General features: G+C 47.7%; 1 protein-coding gene and 1 long non-coding RNA gene across 5 annotated transcripts in view; both read left to right on the top strand.

Moving 5' to 3' along the window:
* Nucleotides 1–25340, top strand: part of LRRTM4 (leucine rich repeat transmembrane neuronal 4) — a 203433-nt gene that overhangs the window by 83080 nt on the left and 95013 nt on the right. The window lies entirely within an intron of this gene.
* LOC113978274 lies at nucleotides 20750–24127 on the top strand. Its single transcript, XR_003537526.1, has 3 exons — nucleotides 20750–20921; nucleotides 22278–22367; nucleotides 23982–24127. It is a non-coding gene; the product is annotated as an uncharacterized LOC113978274 (long non-coding RNA).

The raw sequence follows: 25340 nt of genomic DNA on the forward strand, positions 1-25340 counted from the left end.
TTCAATCTTTGTGGACAACATTGTTAATCACAGTAACTGAGTCAAACAGCAACCCTTGGGTGTTCTCACTGTCACTTCTTATTGAACAACAGTTCATTCCCACTCCTGTCACTTCAACTTCCTCGATTCAATCTGTCCATTAAAAATCCACTTACTGTTGGTTCCTTGGTCAGAAACTTTTGTTAAACATTCAACATCAGTTGGTGAGTTTAATCTTCTTCCTTTTTCCTCATTCTTTTCCAAGTTTGAATTATTACTGTTGCTTTGATGGTGCCCCAAGGGCTTTGTGCTTTTCAAGGCTGAAGGTTCAATGTTTTCAATAATGACGTGGTCTGGAGGAGGTGTCACACTCCAGAAGAGATCTGGTGTTCTCTGATCCACAGATGTCTTACTGCTTTGGGGTTGGGAAAGGTTGAAAGGCTGGTTTACCTTTTGGGGTCTGGGTGGGCACTGATTTCACTCTGATTCCCTTCCTGGATTGGAGTTGTTTCAGTTGGGCTGAGTAAGAAGAACCAGAATGAGACATCCTTCAGTCTGGGAAGGTTTTGTGCTTCACTCATCTAATTCCAGCCTGTGGTGAGCCACAACCTCTGTGTGAGGAAATGTGGAGGGAAATGTAAGGCAGTTTGACCTCGTGCCCTCTTGTATGACCAAACCTGTCCAGCTGAGCTGTGTTCCAGCTGTGCTCTGGAAGCTCCAGGCTGGGGAGGAGGAGATCCACAAAGAGCTGAAAATCGTGTCCGTCATCCAGGGCTTCTTCATAGTGATGAAGAAATAGTTGTTCTGATGGTGTTTCTGCTTTTCCCTGGCTCAGGTACCACAAGTATCAGGAATAGTGTGGCAGCAGGAGCAGGGCAGGGATTGTGCCCCTGCCCTGGGCACTGGGGAGGCCACAGCTCGAGTGCTGTGCCCAGCTCTGGGCCCTCAGCTTGGGAAGGATGTTGAGGGGCTGGAGCAGGGGCAGAGAAGGGCAACGAGGCTGGGGAAGGGTGTGGAGCACAAGTGCTGTGAGGAGCAGCTGAGGGAGCTGGGGGGGCTCAGCCTGGAGAGGAGGAGGCTCAGGGGAGACCTTCTCACTCTCTGCAACTCCCTGACAGGAGGGGGGAGCCGGGGGGGGTCGGGCTCTGCTCCCAGGAACCAGCAGTGGGACAAGAGGGCACAGCCTGGAGCTGCCCCAGGGCAGGTTTGGGTTGGCCATGGGGAAGAAGTTCTTCCCAGAGAGAGGGATCAGCCCTTGGAATGGGCTGCCCAGGGAGGGGGTGGAGTCCCCGTCCCTGGAGGTGTTTAAGCAGAGCCTGGATGTGGCATCAGTGCCATGGTGGGGGTGACAAGGTGGGGTTGGGTCACAGGTTGGACCCGATGATCTCGGAGGTCTTTTCCAACCTGGTCGATTCAGTGATTCTGAGTTTAGGGGGGGCTCCTCCCTGCCATGGGGACACCGGGGTGCTGAGCAGGAGTGGCCAGGGGCTGGTTCCTGTGCCTGTGTGTGCACACAAGTGCAGACATTCAGCTGCTCCGTGTCTGCAGGAAGGGGAGGGTGTGATTTCACACCGCCTTCCTCCACATGTTTGTCACCCTCTCCTGGGCAATGTTGTCTCTTTGTCTGTAGTATGAGACAGGAGAGGGGGGAGGATGGCAGGAGAGCTCCAGGAGGGTGTGCTGTTCACCTTTTCCCTTTTCTTCCGCTCTTCCCAATCCTTGTCCTGCCCTTCTGGTGCCACTCAGCATCTCTTCACACGGGATGTGGTGACACGAGCTGAACCTGCTGCTCCTCCATCCCTTCCCATTCCCCCCAGTTGTGTCTCCTCTTCCCTGCCCTCCCTGCCTGGGACACCCCTTGCTGCCATCCCCACTCCCGTGCTGTGCCTGCCTGGGGGTTCTCAGGCTCTTGGCCCTGCAAATGGTGCTTAATGGAGTGCAGAGCTTTCCTCTGTGCTAATGAGTCTCTGATTGCTTTGAGTCTCTTCTCTTTGCTCCTTCTCTCACCTCCACGAGCTCAGAGCTGAGCCTGGATGAGCTTTTAGACACAGACTGACGCATCCACTCAGGTTTACTCACGGTGCCATTGCCTCCTAATGCTCCCCCCTTTAATTATTTCCATTCCTCTGAGCCTCAGTGCATTATTCCTCTCAGCTGTCAAGCCCTGGCAGAGGGTTTTATCCCACTAACTGTAATAACATTTCTTTTTTGCTTTTTATTGAAGTTGCAGCTTAAATCATCCTGGCTTTGTTCTCCCCAAATAAAGGAGGATGCTAACAAGGCTCCCAGTGTGCACACATACCCCGAATACATTTTGGATGTGTGCTTTTAAGCTGCCTAAAGGAGAAGCAGAAACTATTTTGGGGAACTGGTAAAAAAAAAAGAAACCCAAAACTCAACAACAACAACAAAAACCCCTCAACAAACCCCCCACACCTTGGATTGTGCTTTATTATATATCAGGCTTTGATTTCTTTGTGTATTAAAAGGGAAGCGTGGAGCATGGCATTCCTGGTAGGAATTTTCAGCCCTCAGGAGGGCCAGAATTGCCTTTGCACAGGGGTTTGCCTCTGCAAAGCAGTGTGTGTTCCCCTCTAAAAATCACTGCAGGGAGGGTTCTGGTACAGGAAGGCAGAGAGACCAAAACTGCAGCACCACAGGAACCTGCTGCTCCCCCAGGGCTGCCCAGGGCCATCAAACAGGAGAACACGGGCAGGAGCAGAGAGGGAAGGAGGAATATCTGACTAAACAACTCCCCAGCCCTGCAGCCTGTCCTGCTGAATCAGGGATGGCACAGTAGCCACGGGCTTTCTGCAGCTTCAGCACTGGATCTGAGCTCTGCCCTGTCTTATCTGGCCCCTCTCTAAACATTTCATAGAATCATAGAATCACAGAATCAGCTGGGTTGGAAGGGACCTCCGAGATCATCAAGTCCAACCCTTCATCCAACCCCGCCGTGGTTCCCAGCCCATGGCACTGATGCCACATCCAGTCTCACCTTAAAAACCTCCAGGGATGGAGAATCCACCACTTCCCTGGGCAGCCCATTCCAATGGCTGAGCACCCTCTCTGCAAATAAATTCTTCCCAATATCCAACCTAAACATCCCCTGGCCCAGCTGAAGACCCTGAGCCCTCTTGTCTTGCTGATGGTTGCCTGGGAAAAGAGACCAAACCCCCCCTGGCTCCCCCCTCCTGTCAGGGAGTTGCAGAGAGTGAGGAGGTCTCCCCTGAGCCTCCTCTTCTCCAGGCTGAACAGCCCCAGCTCCCTCAGCCTCTCCTCATAGGACTTGTGCTCCAGTCCCTTCCCCAGCCTTGTTGCCCTTCTCTGGACCTGCTCCAGGACCTATTTCCTTTCCCTCACGTTGTCACCGTGGCTCTCAGAGAAGGTTTGCAGAGCCCCTGCCCGGAGTTCTGAGCACTGCAAAGGAGCTGCTGTTTTAGTCTCATCACCCTGAGCACGAACTGAGGGATTGCCCTCAGTGGGAAAGGCTGTTGGATGAGCCATTCCCATGCCCTTCCTTCCAGTGAAATACAGGAGATGCTCAGCAAGAATTCAAAAACTGCTGTTTTGCAAATGCCCCAAAAGCTGAAACACTCGTGGTTCTGCTGTTCTGGGCAGCACCTGAACCTCTCTCCCAGTTTTCTGCTGGAGAATTGGGGGTGCTGGTTCAGTGATGCTGCTGGTGATCTACCCCACGCTCTCCTGTCAGTGGATAAGATGAAAATCATTGCTGCTGGGGTTTTATCCCTCCTCTTCATTTGGTGGGTTTTTTTTTTACCTTCCATTTTTCCTTCCCTTCTATTTTCTGCCTCTGTGATTTCAGTGGATTTCAGGATGCTTTTCAATGTTCTCCCCCCTCAAGAGGTAATGTGACATTAAGCATCGTGTGTGATTTTAGAGGGTGAAGTTGTGCAGCCTAAAATCTCTCTTCCATTCAGGTGTTGCTGCATTTTTTCCTGTTTTGAGACACACACACTCTAATCCAGAGTGAGTTCAGGTGCTGCAGCTCAGTGGAAGCTGCATGAAGATTTTTCCTTCACCCTGTGTGTGGAAAGGGCTTGTTAACCCATTTTTTTTTTGCTGGAGATTTGTGTCCTGTTGTAAAACTGAGCTGTTGGAAAAGTGGGACACAGAATGACAGAGACCCCCGAGGATGGTTGAGTCCCACAGGACACCTCCAGCCACTGAAAATGTCCCTGTTCTTTCACCTTTACCTTCCACATTTTACCCTCAGTAATTTGTTCATATTTTAATTGCTCACGGGTCCCTTATAAAGTGTTTTTCTGTGTGGATGTAAACACCAAATAGTTGATTATATTTCAGATAAAACAAGAAAAACACCCAAGCAAATACAGGTAAAGAACTTTATCATAGTTAACTGAGGAAAATTGGTGCAAAAAAATGCTTTCTTGCAACTTTTGGTTTGTTGTCCTCTTTTGAGGACAAATGGTTGAAAGCTGCCAGGACAGAGGGTCTTTAATTAACAATTTTTGCCTTGATCTCCTTTCACATCTGGGACCTCAGAGTTGTATCAGCTTTAATTAATGTTCCTAACACCTCCACGAGATGCCAAGGCATTGTAGTGCATATATTGAATGTGGGATTTCCAAAATCCCTCTCTGTTGGTCCCCTCTGACTGGAGTTGACAATTACCACCCTCAGTGACTTGAGTTAGAGCACCTGGAAGCCCAAACTGAGTGTTATTTGTCACCATTGCTCAAAATTCAGTCCTTCTTTCATGTGATGCACAGGAAATGGTCAGGGCTGGAACTCAAGAACCCAAATTTTAATCCTCTTATTCTTCCCTATTTTCTTTTCCTTACACAACCATTAGTCAGGGGGATTGAAAGAGAGGAAAACAAAGAAAACAAACAGGGAATTCCTTCCTTTTTCTGGTAGTGTAGAATTAAGAAAAACACAAAATTTTGAGAATATGAGCTGGGAAACTCGGAGCCAGGAGCCAAAGGCTCTGTGCAGGTGCTACAACAAAGGTAAATGGACCTTTTGCATGGAACTAAGCAAAAGAATTCCTTTGGAATATGTTTTATTTACCAATGAGGGCTGGGGAGAGGGTTCACCTCAGGCCATGGCCTTTCCTCTCTCTATAAAGATCCCTAGGGGGTAAATTAATTAGATTTTTGGTCTAATCAGAATTTTTAATTACAGTAAGTGCTTAAAAAAGTGTGATTCCATACATTTGGGAAAAAAAATGTAGCATTTCCCGGTCATATGAGGCATTTTGAAGCCTATAAAGTTGTGGTCTTGCATTGCCCTGGACAGCCAGTGAGTCTTAGGGAGACTGAAGGGAGTAGGACTGAGCCAGATACACCTGTCCTGGAGCTTTCAGTGCCTGGAATTTCTCTGTATCAAACTCTGGATGTCACAGAAAAACAGGACTGTTTGTTTTGTACTTCTGACGGGGTAGAAATAGAACTAACACGATGCTGAAAGCACTTAAAATGGAGTTATTTGGCAGGAAATACTGAAATAGTGGAGAATGAAATGTTAAATATTTTGTTATGGTGTTTAAAAGCAATAAAGGAAATGGTAACAAATTAATATCAAGGGATGAAGCATCAGATAATGTGCTCCAGCCTGGGGTGTGGGGCTGCTCCAGGAGGTTCTGTTTGGATCCTGGTGGTCTCCATCAGCTCCTGGTGCAGAGAATGCTGCAAAACACACAAAAAGCAGGACTGAGGGCAAGCTGAGCTTATTTAGGCAGGGACAGATCACAGGGGTGTAGTAGAAGAGGCAAATCCGGGGCTGGGGGAATTAAAAGCAGGGCTTGTGAATGGAAAACTGGGATTTTCATCTGTGTGTGAGTGTGTTCCTGCATCCCAGGGCAGTGTCCTTGGAGTCCTGTGTGTCCTGGGCAGGGAGCACCAGGAACAGCAGCTCAGGAGGACAAGAGAGGAGACCTGAGGGCAGTGACCTCCTAAAACCTGCTGGAGAGCCCAGCTGGCCCTGGGTGGGATGTGGGGAACAGGGAAGGCTTTGCCAAAATGCCACTTGTGTTATTCCCTCCAAGTTTCCCCCTGGGAAGGTTTTCCCATTGGTTCCTCAGCAGGTTCAAGCCCTGCCATGGGCACAGAAGGGGGTTATTTGGGTTTTCCTGCCCTAAATTACTTTTTCTACTGTAGGATCACGGAATCCTGGAATGGTTTGGGTTGAAAACCTTGGAACCCATCCAGTGCCACCCCCTGCCACGGGCAGGGACACCTTCCACTATCCCAGGTTGCTCCAACCTGGCCTTGGACACTTCCAGGGATAGAGCAGCCACAGCTTCTCCATGAATTCCATCCCAGCCCTTCACCACCCTCACAGGGAAGGATTCCTTCCCAATGTCCCATCTATCCCTGCCCTCTGGCAGTGGGAAGCCATTCCCTGTGTCCTGTCCCTCCACCCCTTGTCCCAAGTCCCTCTCCAGTTCTTGGAGCCCCTTCAGGCCCTGGAAGGGGCTCTCAGGTCTTCTCTGGGCAACCTGTGCCAGGGCCTCCCCACCCTCCCAGGGAAGAATCCCTTCCCAAAATCCCATCTCCCCCCACTCCCTGGCATTTAAATCCATTCCAGTGACAGGTTAATCCCAAGTCTTTCAGCTGCCTCTGGGCTGGAGCTGAGGAGGGTCTGAGACCCCCAGTGCTGCTGCTGGGACGGAGCTGGAGCTGCCAGAGATGGGCAAGAACATGGAATGGTTTGGGTGGGAAGGGACCTTGGAGATCATCTGCTGCCTCATCAACAGGTTCTGCAGGGAGCAAATGATCCCAGTTGGTCCAATATCATGGATAGAATCATAAAATCATGGAATGGTTTGGGTGGGAAGGGACCTTGGAGATCATCCAGTGCCACCCCTGCCATGGGCAGGGACACCTTCCATAGACCAGGTTGCTCCAACCTGGCCTTGGACACTTCCAGGGATCCAGGGGCAGCCACAGCTTCTCTGGGCAGAACAAGGCTGCTGTGAGATGTTCAGCAGCAACAATCCTTCGGGAAGCTCCTGGAGGCCTGGCTTTGTTTGGGATGCATCCATCCTGCTGGGCTCACTCTCCAGCTCTGCTGGAAGACACAATAATCTGCTGTGCAGCAGCCCCACATGATCAGTATCATCAGGGATAAAATACAACCATCAGCCCTGGTTTTGTGCTCTTTACAACACAGAGCTTCCTAAATTGTGATTTGGGTCATGGAGAACTGGCTGTTCCTGCAAGATCAGCTCCTCCTCCTTATTTTCAGCAACAATACTCCATCCCTAGAGCTGTATTTATCTTACACACTCTCTTAACATCACTGCACAAGCCACTGCAGTGATCTGATCATCCAGAGGAGCAGGGCCTGAAGGACTGGGAAAGGAGAAAAGGAATGGAATTGTTCCTAATCACACAACAGGTCCAGGAGGGGAAACTTTCCACTAAAAATGTGCCCCGTGCTCAAAAAAAACCCACTAAAAGTGTTATTTTAATCCTAGACAAAGCTCAATCTCTTAATCTTTTTGACAGTGGAAGTGACTAATCATCTGGAAAAAAAAATTAAAGTCACTAAACTACTGACAAGACTTTAAATTGGGAATAATTTGGAAGTGTTTTGTTTGTTTTGACTGTTCTTGGTTGTCCAGAAAAGCTTCCTCTTCTCCATTTCTTAATTCATCATTTCTTCCCCTAGAAATGAAAAAGACTGTGACCAAAAAAAAAAAAAAAAAGTTGTTCTGGTGTTAATTACAAGTACAACAGCTGGAAAACTGTTTGGGAGATAAAAATCACTCCAGACTTTTTGATGATGTGGATCTTTGAGGCCTGTTTTTTTAGGGCAGTTTTGCATAACAAACAGGAGTCTGGAACCTCGGGCTACTCCACTTGTATTTGGTAGAGTCTCATTCCACATTTGGGAAAAGAGTTTCCTGCTTGTAACATATTTAATCTGTTCCTTAGGAGATGATGAATTTTGAATTGTCATTACCTTTTTTTTTCTGTTTGGTTTTTTTTTTACTCCCCAGCAGAGCTGCTCTTGATCTGGGTTATCTAGAGATGCTCCCAGCACAAAACCTGTTGCTGTGTCCCCCTGTTGCACTCTGGAGGACCTGGCCAGGGTGTCTCATACCCAATATCACTGATTCCAGCCTTGGGAATGTCTCTTTAACACCCCTGGGTCCTGAGGAATTTGTCCAATTTGTTTCTTGCCAACGCTTGCCTTAATTTCAGGTGTTGTGAGCACAGATTGCAGCTTTTGAGGTTCATTAAGGCAGCTGCTTAATGGCAGGAGCTTTATTTTCTCCTTGGGTGTTCGGGGATTATTTGCTTGGCCTCGTTGGCAATGTTTGTACCCTCGAGTTTGGGGTTTAAATAGAACCATCAAGGAACTGTTTAAAAGGCAGGTTAGCAAGAGATAAAGAGGAGACAGGATTTACTTGCTGGAAATGATGCTGCAGATTAAGCACAGCTTTATAAGCATCAATCTCCAGGTGAGTCTGGGAGCCCCATAAAAATCTCACCATCATCATCATCATCATCATCATCATCGTCATCATCAGTTCAGTGTTAATGGCCCTGCACTGAAGGGTTTGGGGGGGATGTGAAGGAGCATTTGGAGCCCCAGACTGAGCTGATCTTCTCAGGAGATCCTGGTCCTGCTCAGCACCAGCTGCACAGGGGGAAACCAAACTGAAATTCAGGCCTGCTCGGGAAGTTTTCTGAACCTAGAGTCATTCTGAGGAGATTTATGGGAGTCCTGGTGGCAGGAGGAGGATGTGCTGCAGGTTTCTGGAGGGAATGGCCAAGAACCTGCAACAAATCTCTCTGCAGTGAGTGCTCCTCTGACCTGGGCTGGAGAAAAATGCTGCAGACAACTTCAGGGGACTCATTAACCACTTTGCCCTCCCAGGCTGGGGGATGCATTTGTTCCAGAGCAGAACCCACAGAACTCTGAGTCAATCTGCACTTGCAGCAATGGAGTTTTAAAATAGGGCTGTGAGGGAGAGCTGAAGATCAACCCACATCAGTCTGTGGATCTTCAGCCTCTCCTTAGCCCCAAAAACTGAAGCACTGATTTGCCTCAGCACGGAATTAATGCTTTAATAGAGAGTGAAATCATATTTCCAAATAAACAGACGGGTCTGCTGAGACATGGATAACAGAGCATGGAATTAGCAGGAGCACAGGTGAGCAGAGATGCACTTGCAATTCCAGACAGCAAGACTGGGGAGAGCAGGAAGATGACACCTGTGATTAGTGAGGGAGTTTGTAGCACTTCATGTTTAATATTTCTGATGGCTCATGGACAAGTATCACAGTGCCTGTTGTAATTGCTGATACACGGTGCACGTTGTAATGGATTTAGACAGACCTTTATTCAGGTTGCTGTAGAGTAATGATATTATTTTGCCTTGTTCCAGGCTGATTTCATACATTGCAGTTGAAATGAACCCTTTTTGCCGAGAGCCACAACCCCCTTGGATAATTTATGTGTGTGTTTTTTGACTGCTGAGAACCAGAAATGTATTAACAGCACATGGCAAGCACCAGAAGGTGGTTGTTGACACCTGTTTCACCAATTCCAGGAGGAAACTGGAAATTGTAGATGGTGGAGAGTAAATTCTCCACTTTTTTTCCTCCCGTTTCTCCTTGTACCTGCACGGTTTGTTGAAAGAGCAGATGGAAAACCTTGAATGGGAATTGTAGGCGTTGGCAGAGCAGAAATGACTCATGTTTGGAGCCCTGAGAAGTCCTGTTTGTTCTGTTTGTTTTCTTCGTTTTCATTCAAACAAATAGAAGAGTGAAATCACAATTTCTTTCCCTCTGTCCATCTCCAAACTGGATGGGTCTCAAAATACATCTTGCAGAGGTGGATCTCTGGCTCTGCTGTGGGGCAGAGGAGAAGGAATTGCTAAGCTCACGTGGGAAGTCCCCATTAGAATGGGAAATAGTGGAAACAGGTTTCAAAAAAAGACACACAGGCACCTAATGAAGCTTTTTTAATTACTTTAAAAAATATATCAGGTGACTTCAGATGTCCCAGTGAAAGCGGGGGGAGCTGGACAATTTAAACTGTGCAATTTAACCTGGAAATGGTGGAAAGGTGTGGAATTACAGCCATCAAAACATCCTGGAGGTCTCTTCAACCTTCTTACTGATGTGGTTTAACTTTGTGATGTTCCTGCCAAAGTCAGGAGCTTCCCAGGTTCTTGGAGGGAGAGCAGGGAATAGCCTGAGCTGAGTCTGAGTGTCTTGGTGAATTTACTCCATCTCCCCTCACACACCTGCAACCTTTTGCTTTTCTCCACTGCTCAGGCCCTTTTTTTACAGTTCCTGTCAGCACTCCCAGTTGAACTGAATAATTTACCCTTTTAAACTGACAGCAGCTGTCATTATGAAAATTGCAGGGCCAAGTTTGACAGGATTCACACAATGGGGGAACTTCAACTTTTAACAGGCTCCGAGGAAGCCCAGACTCTTCAGCACATGCTGTCAGTCGGAGCAGGAGCTCATCTCCTCCTTGGGAGGACTTGGCAGATCAGAAGATTACATCTGACAGATCTGAACCAGCCCCGGTGACATCCTCCAACAATGATGTCTCTGGGAGGGGTTGTGGGAGGAGAGGGGAAAATGGTTTAATGAAAAAAAAAATGGTGAAAAAATGTGTGAGCACTTAACAAATGGAAGGATTTCCACGTTTGTGGCTGTCTGTTGGGTATTCATCCCTCTTCTCTGGGCTAAACAGGCACAATTGTTAGTTATCCAGGGATTTACAGCTCTTTTCCTGCCCAGGAATGTTCCTCAGGTTTGAAGCTGTGTCCTTCCACGCTCGTTAGCAGGCGGTGTTTGGACATTGAGGATTGATGGTGGCACGTGTGTGAGGCAGCAGTGGGTCTGTCTGGCATTCTGGAATTGTCTGGCATTCTGGAATTGTCTGGGACTGTAAACACTCCCTTAGCAAGAGGAGTCTTTCCTCTGGCAGGGTCTGTGTGGCTGCAGGGCCTGGCTGCTGCTTCAGCTTTTTGTCTCTTTGGGTTGTGTCACAAACACTCTTTCCTTCCAGGGTTTATCAAATTGGTTTACTGGCAATTAGAGAGTTTATTTATGTCTGTCGTGAGTGTGGAGGGATGAGAAGGACCAAACCCCACAGATTTCTGCTCTCCCTAATCCTGTATTTTCCAGCCTCAGATGCAAACCTGGCCTGAATTGAGTGCAAGTGAAAGTCAAAATGTCTTGAGTGTTCTTAGCAGCATCTTGAGAGTTTATCTTTGCTGGGTCATTGTGTTCCTTTGGGTCTGTCTTCAGCCTTTGGAGCCAGCAACACTCTTTTCTTCTCACTTCTGACTCTTTAAGAGCATATTGAGGATAAACCCCCACTTTTTCTAACCCTGTCTGTGCTGGGGAATGAGGAGCCATTTGGGAACGTGGCAAGGATTTGTCCAAGTGGTGATTCCCTTCCCGACAAATCTAGAACTCCCTCTCCCTGTTCTACTGCCACTCCCTCTCAAACTCAGCAATGGGATCACCAAAGGATGTCAGGATTGAGGATGTTCCACCTTGGGTTCAGTTTTTGTTAATTCAGCCTTGATATGATCAGGCAGCTCCTTCTGTCTCACGGGAAAAGGTAACTATGGAGATAGTTGGGAAAATCATCAGCACAACTGGTTTCATTAGTGCCTGATCCAGAGCACACAGACCTTGGGCAGCTCCAGGAACCTTTTTCCTTCCCTTAATTATTACCCCTTAATTATTGCTTTTATCTGGAACTGATAACTGGAGGTGGCAGCTTGGGTTCTACACCACACACTTGAAATAAAAATATTAAAATCCTTCCCATCCTGGCTCTTCAGAGCCAACACTCCTAAGTGAGAATGAGCCCACATGTTTCAGGGAACAGTTTTCTGTCAGAATGTACAATTTCATTAAAATTTAAAGCACTTCACAGAAACATTTCTTTACTGGCAGATAAACTTTATAACTCAAAATGTCTTGTTCAAGGGTTCCCGTTTCACTCTGAGAATACCCAGACATTTGGTGTTGTGAGGGTGAAGTAATTTTGTTTTAGCATTTGCAGGGCACTCAGTCAGTATTTACATTCCATGGAAACATCAGTCTGGTCAGGTGGGGGGGTATTTTTGGAAGTTTACTCCATAAAACGTTTGGATTATGTTCAGTTGAAAGGGATGGAAAAACACCTAATTCCAATCTGTCCTTGCAACACACAGTCCCAGCCTGCAGAGAATGCCAGACACTGGGATCTGTGTTCATGGTCCCTGGGGATGGGCTTTAAAGTTCCTTCCAACCCAAACCATTCCACATTTCTATGACAATTCCATATTCCCCATCCTCAAAAATGTTCTGAATGGATCAATCCTTTTTCTTAATTTTTTTTTAATAAAAAATTTATATTCAGTGCAGAATGGTTATAAAGTGCAAAACTCATCAATTATTCAGGTTATTTATGCAGATTTTAAAGGCAGAGACACCATGGTGGCTTCCCTTCCTTTAGGAGAAATTGAGAAGGGAATTAGGATGAGCTGAGGTTGGGGTTGAGTTGTTTGGGATTGTCCTGTGGGTTCCCCAACCCCCTTCAGAGGTGTCAGTGAGGGGTGACTGGTACAATCACACAAAGCTGCAGGACTGAAGCCCACAGGATTTGGATAATTGGATAATTAGTTGGATAATCCAACTGCACCAGGGGTTTAACCCAGTGGGCAAAGCACAAAACCAGGACACAACCGACACAACTTGTGTTCCCAGATCAGCTCGGATCAAAGGATTTCATCTTCCCCTTTTTCTTTGGGAACTGTCTATAAGACTTTGCTGTCATGAAGGTGTTAATTGAGTTAATTTGATGGGCATTAAATCAGTTTATTAATGGGTGCTTGGGGTCGGTATTGATGAGCACCAAACCCTTCCCTCCTCTGACAGGTGTGCTGGTTTAAAGGTAAACAGGCAGGGGAAATGAACCCAACTCAAAAGAGAGATTAGAAGTCAGAAGAACAATTTAATAAAATAATACAATAAGTACAATTACACAGACAAACAATTGGTTTTAACCCACAAAACCCAAATGTATAACCCAGCACCCTGGGGCAGGAACAGAGTGGGGTTCCTTGGGCCCCCTGAGTCCAAAGGAAAAGGAGAGGGAAAAACCTGTTGGTGAGAGGCTGGTGCAGTCTGGGCAAGAGTGGTGGGCTCAGTCTGGTTGAGAGTGGTGCTCTCAGTCTTCCTCTGGATCCCACGAGTGGTTCAAAAAGTCCCAAGCCCCCAAGATTGTCTCTCCTCCAGTTGAGGCAGGAATGCCCAGTCCCTCCCTCAGGGCGGGGAGTTCCACCCTGGGGGTGAGGACAGGAGCACCCTCCTATCTCCCAGGCCTCTGAACACCCAGTTTCCAGCCTGAGGGCTCAGGGCTGCTCTGGGCAGAGGGTGTCAATGGTCTGTTGAGAACAGTTTGTGGGCAATGGCCTGGAAGGCTCTGGAATCCACAGTTTTGGGTTCCACCCATCCAGTGATGGACTGGTCCCAGCTGTTCTAACCAGGACAACAGGCTCTGCCTTCCTGTTGGTGCCCAAACCACTTCCCCTGCTGGTGTCCGTGTGGGAACTCTCCTGGATGTCAGACATTCAGCTCAGGAATACTGTGGATGGGAGGAAGAGCAGAGTTGTTTTGGTGTCTGTGTGTGTTTGGGGTTTGCTGAACCCACGGCAGAACAGGGACAGGTTGAACGGGTGCGTTTCCCACAAATCAACCAGCGAGGCCGGAATCAGAGGCAGGGAATTCTCTTCTCCCAGGGTTGCCAGTTTGAGCTGGCAGGAACAATTCCTGCTGCTGCTGTGACGTGCTGAGGGTGCTCAGCACATGGCAGGAGCTGCTCATTATCCGACTGCTCCGGCCTTGGAGTGATTAAGGCCCCGTTATGGATTGCAGAGGTATTGTAGCAACTCCAATTGCTCTGTCTTGGATAATTGTGTTTGTTTCTCCACGTTAAATTTACAAGCTCTTTTATGCCTTCTCCCCATGTGCTCGCAGATTTTCTGTGGTAATTTGCAAAATAACCCTGATTGCTCTTTCAAGCCCCTTTTCAACGTGCTGTCTGCAAAAAAAAAAAATCCTCTCCAATGGCATTTGGGCAATGCTTGGAGCTGACAGTTCCTCATATCCATGTGCTTTCTGTCTCCTGCACTCGGATCATTAGCTTGAAAAAATATCTTTATCCAGAACGTTCATTTGTGTTGCTGCCTCACCAAAAGGTTCTTTGATCATCTTGTATCTGCTGCGATGGATAAAATACATTTACTGCTAAATAATGCCAAGGTGTTCACATTTATTTGTGAATAAATTTGTGAATCGTCCCCCTATGTCTGCCTGATTTTTTTCTGTGGGTTAATTCAGGTGATGAGTGCTCTGCATCCCACTCTCCCTGTCCATCCTGAGGTCCAGAGGGAAAATGTTCTCTTCAGAATGCAGGCAGTGTGTCGTGCAATATGACAGTCCCCTTGGCCCTGGGAGTGATGAATGGCTCTACTTAGGCTGTATTGTATTTGGTTTAATTTCAGTGGACACACATGATTCATTCTATTTGTGCTGCAGAGTCCCTGCAGCTCAGGAGGGACCTGAGAATTCCAGTTTGGAACGTTGGTAATTGCTGCCCTCGGTGTGCTTATGGTCCTGTCGGTCCAAGGAAGTTTGGGAGGGGAGGGAAAATAGGGGAAGAAATCATGAGCATGACTGAAATGAAAATGTAGGATGAAAATAAAATGGGGCCAGAGTTTCCCATCATTCACAGCTCTGACGAGGCCAGAAAGGAGCTCCAGAAAGCAGCAACATTCCCAGCCCCAGGGCTGGGCACTGGATTCTTTGCAATTCAGCCTCTAATGCTTCACTGGAGGGGTTTTGTCCCATCCCTGGAAGTGCCCAAGGCCAGGCTGGACAGGACTTGGAGCAACCTGGGCCAGTGGAAGGTGTCCCTGCCCATGGCAGAGTGGTTCAAAGTGGAATAACCTTTCAGGTCCCTTCCAACCCAAACTATTCTGAGATTCTGTGATATAATTAGAATATTTAGAGGTTTCTTTTTGTTTTTTTTTTTTTTTCTTTTTTACTTTATGTGTATGATGTGGGGCTTTTTGGCTGTTGTTCTTAACCAGGTCACGTTTACTGACCCAGAAATGTTGCTGCTTCTCCTGTCACTTTTTTTCTGTCCCTCCCCTCTCCTGCCAAAGCCTCCCATTGGATTTATTTCTCTCCAATTGTTTAGTGTAGGACTGACTCCAGACACTCTGATTTTTCTTGTTTGCTGGCTGGATAAGCCCAGCTCTGGGGTGGTTTGCACGTGTGAAGCTGAAATGGTAACAAGAAATCAATCTTGGTAATAAAAGTGGCTGAATTTCACTAACTCTTTTGCACAACTGGAGACCAAATCATCTGCATGGAGGCAGTTTTATGGCCCAATTTTTTAATGGAGTATAAACCAGTATTAATTGTGTGAGGAGGGGACGCACAGCAGGAATAAATCCCCCAAACCTCTGACAGTATCCTGGGCTTCCACCACCCAGACATCAGGAAATGCTGACAAATTAAAAGGGATTTTGCCCTGCACTTGTCAGGCAGCTCAAAGAACAATTGCTGGTGATCTCCTTGCCTTGTTCAGTAAATACATCAGGAAGGAGCAGAGCTCTGTGTCTGCAGGTCTGCTGGCTCAGCACTCCTGGAGGAACATTGGTGTGATTGGACCTGATGAGGTGTCTTCTCCAGCCTTAATGATTCTGTGAGTCTGTGATCCTGTGGCAATTGGGGCACAAGTGATAATCCTGCTTTCTCTAAGACTGTGCTGGGGGATTTTTGTTTGGTTTTTAATACAATGTGTCTTGCTGGAATATCAAAATAAAGCCATCCCTTGATGATTTTCGCAGCATTAAGGACTTGAGAGGCTCCAACACCCCCAGAGGGGGGGAACTGGCACAGGTTGCCCAGAGGAGCTGTGGCTGCCCCTGGATCCCTGGAAGTGTCCAAGGCCAGGTTGGAGCAACCTGAGCTAGTGGAAGGTGTCCCTGCCCAGGGCAGGGGGTGGCACTGGATGGGCTTTAAGTTCTCTCCAACCCAAACCATTCCATGATTCCATGAGTGTCAGTGATGGCTCAGCCCTATGTTGGATCAGGACATTTTCTTCCAAACTGTTTGAAAGCAGTTCTCTCTTGAGGGAGGGTCGGATGTGCTGGCATGAGGCAAACGAGGCTGGAATGGATTTTCCCCACGTGCTGTGGTTCCTGGATTTTCCCCCTGTGCACACTTGGACAAAGGGCACTCGAGGCTCAGGCCTGGAATGGCTGTTTGGGATTTGCCAGGTGAGTTTTAATGTGCTTTTAGCTCAGGAAATGTCAGTGACACAGGTGAAACCCAGGATTAGAGGAGAGGAGAGATGGAAATATGTGACTTCTCCCCTTCAGCTCCAGATTTCTCTGGGCCTTTATTGGCAGTTTTCATTCCCTTTCCTCCCTCCCCCTGCACCAATCGTAACACAGCAACTCAGGTTAATTTAATTTTAATATTAATATTCTCATTTTCCTGCCTAGGACACTTCACATATGTAGACAACAACCCTTGCTCGTCATTATTCCTCTTCTGTCCCTTTTGTGGCTGTTTAATCTCTCAGATTCTGAAGGAAGTTAATGGCATGTGACAGTCCAGGTGTGCTGAATTTGGGAGCTCCATTTTCTGTGAGGGACTCTGGAACTTCGATTCCCAGAATTCCCAAAATGGTTTGGGTTGGGAGAAACTTTAAACCCCATCTTGATCCAACCCAACACCTTCCCCTAAATCAGGCTGCACCAAGCCCCCTCCAGTTTAATTTATTGTTAAGTTTAATTTATTGTTAAGTGTAATTTATTGTTAAGTGTAATTTATTGTTAAGTTTAATTCATTGTTAAACCAACAGATAAAATAGATTGTTTTGAAGGAGTCCCTGAGTCCTGCTGCTCCTGGTGCTAAGAATGTCTTGGGAGTGGGCAGGATGAGTCAATCCCTCTGCTGAAGGGTTTGGGATACTGGGGGCTCATGTGCCTTCTTAGTAATGTGTGAGTCGTCCCCCAAGGCTGATTTGGATCACAGGTATCTAATTAAGGGAAAATTAACACCCCGTGACTCTCAGAAACTGGTGCTTTGAAGCCTGTCAGTGGTGTGTTGTTGTTGCTGAGCTTTGTCACTCAGCTCAGCTGTTGCTGCTGTGAGTGTTGCTGGTACCAGGAATCCTGGAATCCCAGACTGGTTTGGGATGAAAGGACCTTAAAGCCCATCCAGTTCCACTGGACACCTTCCACTAGCTCAGGTTGCTCCAAGCCACATCCAACCTGGCCTTGGACACTTCCAGGGATCCAGGGGCAGCCACAGCTTCTCTGGGAATTCCAGCCCAGCCTCTCCCCACCCTCATAGGGAAGGATTCCTTCCCAATATCCCATCCATCCCTGCCCTCTGGCAGTGGGAAACCATTCCCTGTGTCCTGTCCCTCCATCCCTTGTCCTCAGTCCCTCTCCAGCTCTCCTGGAGCCCCTTCAGGCCCTGGAAGGGGCTCTCAGGTCTCCCCAGAGATCTCAGGGCTAAATAAGGGATTGAGGAACAGCCACAACTTCTCTGAGCAACCTGTGCCAGTGTCCCCCCACCCTCACAAGGAAGAATTCCTTCCAATATCCCATCTAAACCAGCTCATGGAATCCCAGACTAGTTTGGGTTGGAAAGGACCTCAGAGCCCACCCAGTCCCCCCCCTGCCCTGGGCAGGGACACCTTCCACCAGCTCAGGTTGCTCCAACCTGGCCTTGGACACTTCCAGGGATCCAGGAGCAGCCACAGCTTCTCTGGGCAAATCCCACAGTCCTGTTGGCTGGAGAGCTGCTGGAATTCCAACCAAAGTAGATTTAGTGGAAGAGAATGAAGTCTCAGTGACATTAATTGGGTTTTTTCCCCTCTCAGTGAGGGTTTCTCACACGACTCATTTCCAGGGTTAAGTTCAGTCAAACACTGTTGTGGTTCCTCTCTCATGGACACTCAGGATGCTCCCTGGAATACCACTGAATGAGAGGAGGTGTAAAACAGTATTTTCTTGTCCTGGTGGTGAATTCTTGTCATGTCCTGTGAAGCAAATGCTGTCTGTGTTTTTCTAGGAATTCCAGGTACGTCCTTACCTGTGTCCCAGTTCTGACATTGCCATTTTGCAGGGGGAAGGACAAGATTTGCAGTTGGCCATCCTGCTGGAATACCAGGTCCTTTAGGAGAAACCCACTTTGGTTTATAGTTTACTTGGTGCTGGTTGCAGATGAATCAGTAAAAATTGCTTAGATTTACGTGGGATCTGGGAATATCAGGGTGTTTTATCTGTATAAAACTGAAATATGTGGTGGTGTTCTCAGTTTCTGGGCTATATGTTCCCAGAAACATTGAAAACCTTTTGTGTACAAGGGCTGAAACAAGTTCAGCTGAAAGTAGCAGGTGTTTTCTTGTTCTTCTGTTAGAAGAAAATTAAATTTGAACCAGCAGAATTTCCCTGGGAGGGAAATTCCATTTTCTGGGGGCAGCTCTCAGAGTGGCTGGGATGTATTGTCAGACATTCTCTGGCCTGTTTTGTGCCTCCTGACTCAGGTCTTGTATGAATTTGGCTGCTCAGGGTCAAGAAATCAGCTTTGTGATCTGTTCCTAGAATAGCTCCAGACCCTGATGTGCAAAGAGAGGCTGAGACCCCGAGGAAAGGGAACTGCTAAACGAGCAGTGCAGGTGTTCTGCTGCAGGTGCTGAGCTGGGCTCCTGTGAAATGACTGATGGAAACACATTTCCCTGCTTTCCACCCCCAGAAAGGTGGAATAATAATCCCTCCACCGTGGTGATTGTTCCAAGTGCTCTGTTACACAGCGAGGCCAAACAGCAATCAGGTTATTTATAACATAAATATTGTCTGGAGCCACAGATTTCTGCAGACACGAACCAGCAAAGTTCCTCACACAGGACAGACTTGATATTCTTCCCTGTGGATGGAGTTTGATGGAAAAGTCAGCTGTCAGGATTGTGGGTTGTTCCTGAGGGAGCAGCTGTTTTATCACTCAGACTTTTTTGGGCACTCGTGATTTACATGGACAGGCAAAGCAGGAATGATCAGGCTGTGAAAAGAAGCTCCAAAACAAATTAATGAAAGAATTCTGTAGGAGAGCAGAGCCTGGTTCAAAGTGAAAGCAGTCGAGTCAGCTCTGTGAGATTCCCTGTGGAATTCCCATTCCACTCAAATCCCGAGTTACCCACAGTTCTGGTCTGGTCTCTCAGCTCGGGGAACCAAAGGAAAATCCAGGAGTGGGATGAGACTTGTGGCTCCTGCCCTGCTGTGTCACCTCCAGCAGCTCCCCCCATCCCTCCGGGCCAGCTCGGGAGCTTCCTGAGGGACTCGGAGCAGCGGGAGCTTCCAGCTGAGCCCCTCCTTTCCTGGGATCCCCAGGGCAGGCAGACTCAGGACCAGCATTCCCAAACAGGCTGTTGCTTCCATGCCCCTTTCTAAGGAATCCCTGCTTTCTGTCTGCAAAGACCCCCCAAGCTCAGAGGGTGAAAATCTTCTTGGACCCATTCCCTCCCATTCCTTCGGCAAATCCAGGCCTGGAGGAGCCTCTCGTCCCATTTTCCACTCTGAATGTTCTCCTCAGTCCACAACAGCAGCACAACCATCTTCCCTGCCCACATCTCTTGCTCCTCTTGAGAAGTGTCCTCCAAAAATATCCCCACTTCTGTGGATTGTTGCTGTTCCCCAGTGGCAAACTCCCTCTGCGCGGGTTTTAATGCAAAGAATGGGATGATTAAATATTTGACAAGTGCATTCAGCACTGAAATCCTAATAAATTGCACTATCTCTTGGGGCAGAGGGTTATTTTTTTGTCATTTTAACAGCAGAATAATGATGCTTTTGCAATGTTGCAGTTTTGCTGTGTGTAAAAGCAAGCAATTCCTCCTTTCTTTCCAGTAAGATTTGAATATCATTTGCAACCATTGTTAACTTGTTGTATTCTCCCTTCCCTCCTCATTAAAAAAAACCCTCTTGTTTAAAAACCCAGTGTCTGTATATCAGCTTCAGTTTTTTATCATTGAGCAAAAGTGAATTCCAGATTCATTATGGCAAGAAAAAAGTAAATATTTCAATTGATATTAAAGGAATCTCACTAGTTTCCTATAGGAATCAACTTATTTTGGAATTCCAAGTACAAATCTCCTTTCTCCACTGCCACTCTACCAGTGTGACAACTGTGTTTCTTGGCCTGGGCAGGTTTTGTGCTGTTCCTGTCCCTGACGTTCTCTGGACCCCTGATGTGTGGGAGGGGAGAGGATCAGCTCTAAGGCAGCCCAGGCACAGCAATTCTGATCCCAAAGCAGCTCTGCTTCCAAGGACTCGACTCTTTAGAGACCTTTTAGCCTCTGTCCCATCCCTGTGGCCCTGTTCCTGCCAGTGCAGAGGGAAATTAAAAATAATCCCCTGATTTGGGAGCCTCAGTCCATAATAAAGGTTGTGTGTCACCGGGGTGTCAGTGCCTGGGTTCTGCTGGAAATTTCCACGGAATTCTTCTGTGACCTTGAGAAATTCCTTTAGTTTCTCAAGTTCTCCCTTTTGCAGGACAAAGGAGAGCTTTGTTCTGTGGGGATTGGGCTGTGACTCGAGTCTGGGCTGTGCTGTCACACACCAGAGCTCCAGAGCCAGGGACTGAACTGTCCCTCTGTGAGGGCACAGGGGGGGGGGACTGTGTGGAATGAGAGGCAGAATTGGAGTCCAACTGCAGGAACTGGGCAGTTCCAAGAGTTAATCTGCATTCCTGGTGGGATGGTGCCATTGTGGTGGGTGAGATCCACACACTGGGCTGTTCAGTGGCACCTGAATGTGGAGATGGTGCTGGCTCAGCTGCTGGGCTTGATGATCTTAAAGGGCTTTTCCAGTCTTAAGGATTCAAGGATTCTGTGATTTTGTGAGCACTCTGTGTGAGCTGGAATCAGAGTTGTTTGTGTCCTCCAGCCCAGGAGTCATCCCTCTGGTCACAGAGCCATTCCAGGGTTAGGAGGGGGTCGAGCAGGATTCCTCACCTGGGATGTGCCTGGAAAAGAGGAGGCTGAGGGGGGACTCCCCAGGGGCTGCAGCTCCTCCTGAGGGACTGCCCTGATCTCTGCTCTGTGGGAGCAGGGACAGGACCCTGGGAATGCCTGGAGCTGTGTCAGGGGAAGTTTAGGTTGGATTCCAGGGAAAGATTCTTCCCCCACAGGGTGGTTGGGCACTGCCCAGGCTCCCCAGGGTTTGGGCACAGCCCCAAGGCTGCCAGAGCTCCAGGAGGGTTTGGACAACGCTCTGAGGGATTGTTGGGGGGTGTGTGCAGGGCCAGGAGCTGGATGGATGATCCTTGGGGGTCCTTTCCAGCTCAGGACATTCTGTGATTCTCTATTCCATGATTCCACGAGTCCATGGGATGTGTTTGCTGCACAGGTGCCTGGGAAACAGCCCGACCTTCCCTGCTTCCAAGATCCAGCAGAACCAGAGGGGTCCCTCCTGCCAGCCTGGTCCTGCAGTGCTGCTGAGAACGAGGAGGGAAATGGTCCTCTCGGTGTTTGAGGGCTCCAAACCCCCAGGAGAGGGAGCAGGGGGACTCAGGGGGATGGGGATTGTAAAGTTGGGCAGCAAGGAGTGAATTTACCTGGGGATGAACAGTTTAACCTTCATTAAAAATGACAATGGGCTCGACAGTTCCTCAAATCTCTCCCTCAGAGTTTCCAGCTGACACTGGGGAGGCTCCAGGAGGCTCTGCACTGAGGCATTTTGAGCTTTCAGTGCTGGTAGAATTCCTGATCCACTCACAGGATCCAGCTTTTACAATGCCCAAGTCAGCAAATGCTCCTCTGTCAGGTTTTTTGTTACCAGTTACCCCCAATTTCTGAGCAAAACCAAGAATAAGAGGCCTGATCTGTAAATCCCTTTGCTAAAACTATCCTCACAACTGCACTGGAAGTGAAATACAGAACTTATTTTCTGAGGAAGCTGCTCATTTCTCATGTGAACCACTTGAAAAAGGGAGAATGACAACTCCTTGCTGGTTTATCTCCCTTTGTATCAGATATGAAGTATTCTAAAATCATTGTATGTCTCCAGATAAGCTTTTCTGAATATTCTGATCAAATACATGTGTTATATATATATATTTTATAGCTGATTGGAAGCTTTTCTTTTGAAGAGAGAGTACCTTGAGCAAACTGAGAGGTTTTTCCTTCGCAGTGACTGAAGAGTTAATTCGAAATTTTGAAATTTAAGTGGAAATTCCTTTCTCATTTTGTAGCAGATGATTTGTTTTGAAGGGAACAAGGAACGTCCCAGATGGGAATTTGGCCCTGCTGATTATGCCTTATCCTGCCCTGTTTCCCAGGCCAAGGTAACAGGAAATCTTTGGATGATTTAGGAACTTGGTCCCTCCTGCAAGTCCCTCCATATGTAGATTTTCAGTTTGCTGTGGGGAGGCAATATTTAAACGAGCAGAAAATCATTAGATGATTTACAGGACGGTGAAACCCCATGATGAGGCTCCTTTTGGAGTAGAAAATGATTTAATTATTCTTTGCTGTTCGAAACATTCGTCTTGGTAAAAATTCAAGTGATCGTGTCAGGCAGAAAATTGGGCTCCATGTTAATATTTGCTGTAAATGAACAAATGGCAGAGCCTTGGTTGGGTTCTTTGCTGGGCTGAAGAAGTGAAATACATTCCGAGGGGGTTTTTAATGCACAGTAGTTTTTCAAAGCTAATAAGGGAATTCTCCAAGCCTGCTGGTGCTTTAGGTTTTAATTTAAGGAAAGCTGTATCTTTGTCTACTGGAATTATTCTCTCTCTCCTCCCTCAGAGCTGGAATTCTTGTTGTCAGTGTTTGCATCTGGGTCAGGGAAGTGTTGCCAAGGTGTTTTATCCCACTGGGCAGGTGACTCTGTGTCCTGTCATCTGTTTTCTGTGGGATCTGGGCACTGGAGTGGATTTTTCCTGCATGTTTGTGGTACTTGGTGCTCTCCTGTGCTGTGGGAATGTGAAATCTGTGCTCCTTTACTGCTTTGCCAGCAGTTTGTACTCATCCCACCATAGCACAGAAACAACCAGAATAAACTCCAGGAGAGCCCTAAAAAACCTCCAGCTCCCTAAAAACTCAATACTAGATGGGTGTGCATGAGGGATTTAGGGGTTTGGGTAATTTTTTGAAGATAAAATGCCTAAAATTCAGTCGAATCTGCTCAGCCCAGTGCCAGAAGTGAGGCTGCAGCAGGTTGGACACACAGGGATTTCTGCTCCAAACCTGTGGGATTTGGTTTTGCTGCCGTGCCATGGGGTAGGGAGCCAGCAGGAATGTGTGACATTCCCTAAGGACACAATCTGTCTGGCAGTGGTAAAAATAAACAATTAGAAACCTTTCCCACTCTGGTTTATTTCCATTTTTTTTCCTGGATAAGGTGGTGCTGTGGAATTGTTTCCTCGGCGTCTCAGGGGACCCTGAGCCAAGTCAGCAGCTGCCTCACCCACAGCCCTGTGTTTTTTAAAAGCCAGAAGGAACCTTCAGATAATCCAGTTTAGGCTCCCCTCTAACTGAAATACTTCCCTTATTCCACCTGGGTGGAGCCCAGAGACCTTTCCAAGCCAATTCCAGCTTCTCACACCTGGGGATCCACTGGGTTATTCCTGGTTTCCTCAAAAGGAGGTAAAACCACAGGCTAAAGGTTAAATACACTCAAATTAGGGGCACCCTCCCCCAAAATAAGTGTCCAAGGATTTCCATCGGTGTCTTCCCTCCTCCCCCCAGTGGGTGGAAAAGCTGGATCTTTGTCTGGTGGAATTATTCTCTCTTTCCTTCCTCCCCCAGAGCTGGAATTCTTGTTGTCAGTGTTTGCATCTGGGTCAGGGAAGTGTTGCCAAGGTGTTTTATCCCACTGGGCAGGTGACTCTGTGTCCTGTCATCTGTTTTCTGTGGGATCTGGGCACTGGAGTGGATTTTTCCTGCGTGTTTTCCAGGGATTTTGTGGTACTTGGTACCACCAGTGGATGGGAGCAGGGGGAGGGGAGAGGGATGAGCTTCCAGCTGCCTGCACTGCTCTAATCCCAGAATTCCAGGTAATCCACGGGAATGTTCAGTGTCTGACCCCAGCCTGAGTCACTCTGGAATGTGGCAAATCCAGGGCATCCAGTGGGCAGAGGGGGAGGGAGGAGGGCAGGGAAGGCAAACTGGATTAGTGTGTGTGTGTTGTGTGTGTTCCCATATGGCTCCCAGCCCCTGGGCTGGAATCCCCTTAAGGTGATCCCGCTGCTCCAGCATCAAAGGGATGGGGATTAAACGGGTTTCTGCTCCCTTTGACCTTGGTAATACTGAAAATAATGTAATATAACATAAATAAATATAGTCCTGCTGCAGGACAATCTGCTGAACTCAGGTTTTCAGGGTCAATCTGATGGTGCTGGGAGGAAAAAAATGGAGAAAAACCCAGGAAAGGGAGGGAAATCTGAACCTTTGGATGTTACAAGGCAGCCAGTTTTCAACTGGGAATTTGAATTGCACCCTTAGCACGTTGCAGTGTAGATTCCTGGTTTGCTGCCCCATCCCTGGAAGTGTCCAAGGCCAGGTTGGAGCAACCTGGGCCAGTGGAAGGTGTCCCTGCCCGGGGCAGGGGGGGACACTGGGTGGGCTTTGAGGTCCTTTCCAACCCAAACCACTCTGGGATTTCATGATTGGAAATATAATTTTTGGGAAATCCCAGCCTAGTTGGGGACTGGGATCTGAGGGATGATTTCTACTCGGAGTTGATAAGTGAGTGAGCCCAACCCTGTTTTCAGGCACTGAGCCCGTGCTCAATCCCAGGCCCAGCGATTCCTGCTGCTGGAAAACCCAAATCCAGTCCTGTTGTTCGGGACAATCTCCCTGGGCAGCTTTGGCTGAACTGGTAATCCAGTAAAAGCTTTTATGTAATGAGGAGGAGGGTTCCACAAAGCTTCTCCAGAGGGGTTCATTTGGCACACAGGGCTCTGTTTGCAGGGAAATCAGAGTTTTCCTGAGCTCTCCTCCCTAAAATCCTCTGCTGGAGCTCATTTCTGGATCACTGCAGGGATCAATGGAGGGAATTGCTGATTGCCAGGATGAAAGGTGTATCTGTAAGAAAGAGTTTATTGTAATAGATGAAGATTATATTTAATCTGACAATTTGGTGGCATTTTCCTCCTTTTTTTCCCTGAGCTAATTTGCTGCTAATTCCCAACCCCCCCCTCAAATGGGGCATTATTTCCACTTCACAAACACCTCTGGTGAAACCTGATTTAGGCATCCAGAGACAAGGACTCCCCAGGAACAAACAGCTGCTGTGACACTGCTGATGCAGAGCA

The sequence above is a fragment of the Neopelma chrysocephalum genome, unplaced genomic scaffold (assembly GCF_003984885.1).
Source record: "Neopelma chrysocephalum unplaced genomic scaffold, ASM398488v2 Primary Assembly neopelma1_318, whole genome shotgun sequence".
NCBI lineage: Eukaryota > Metazoa > Chordata > Aves > Passeriformes > Pipridae > Neopelma > Neopelma chrysocephalum.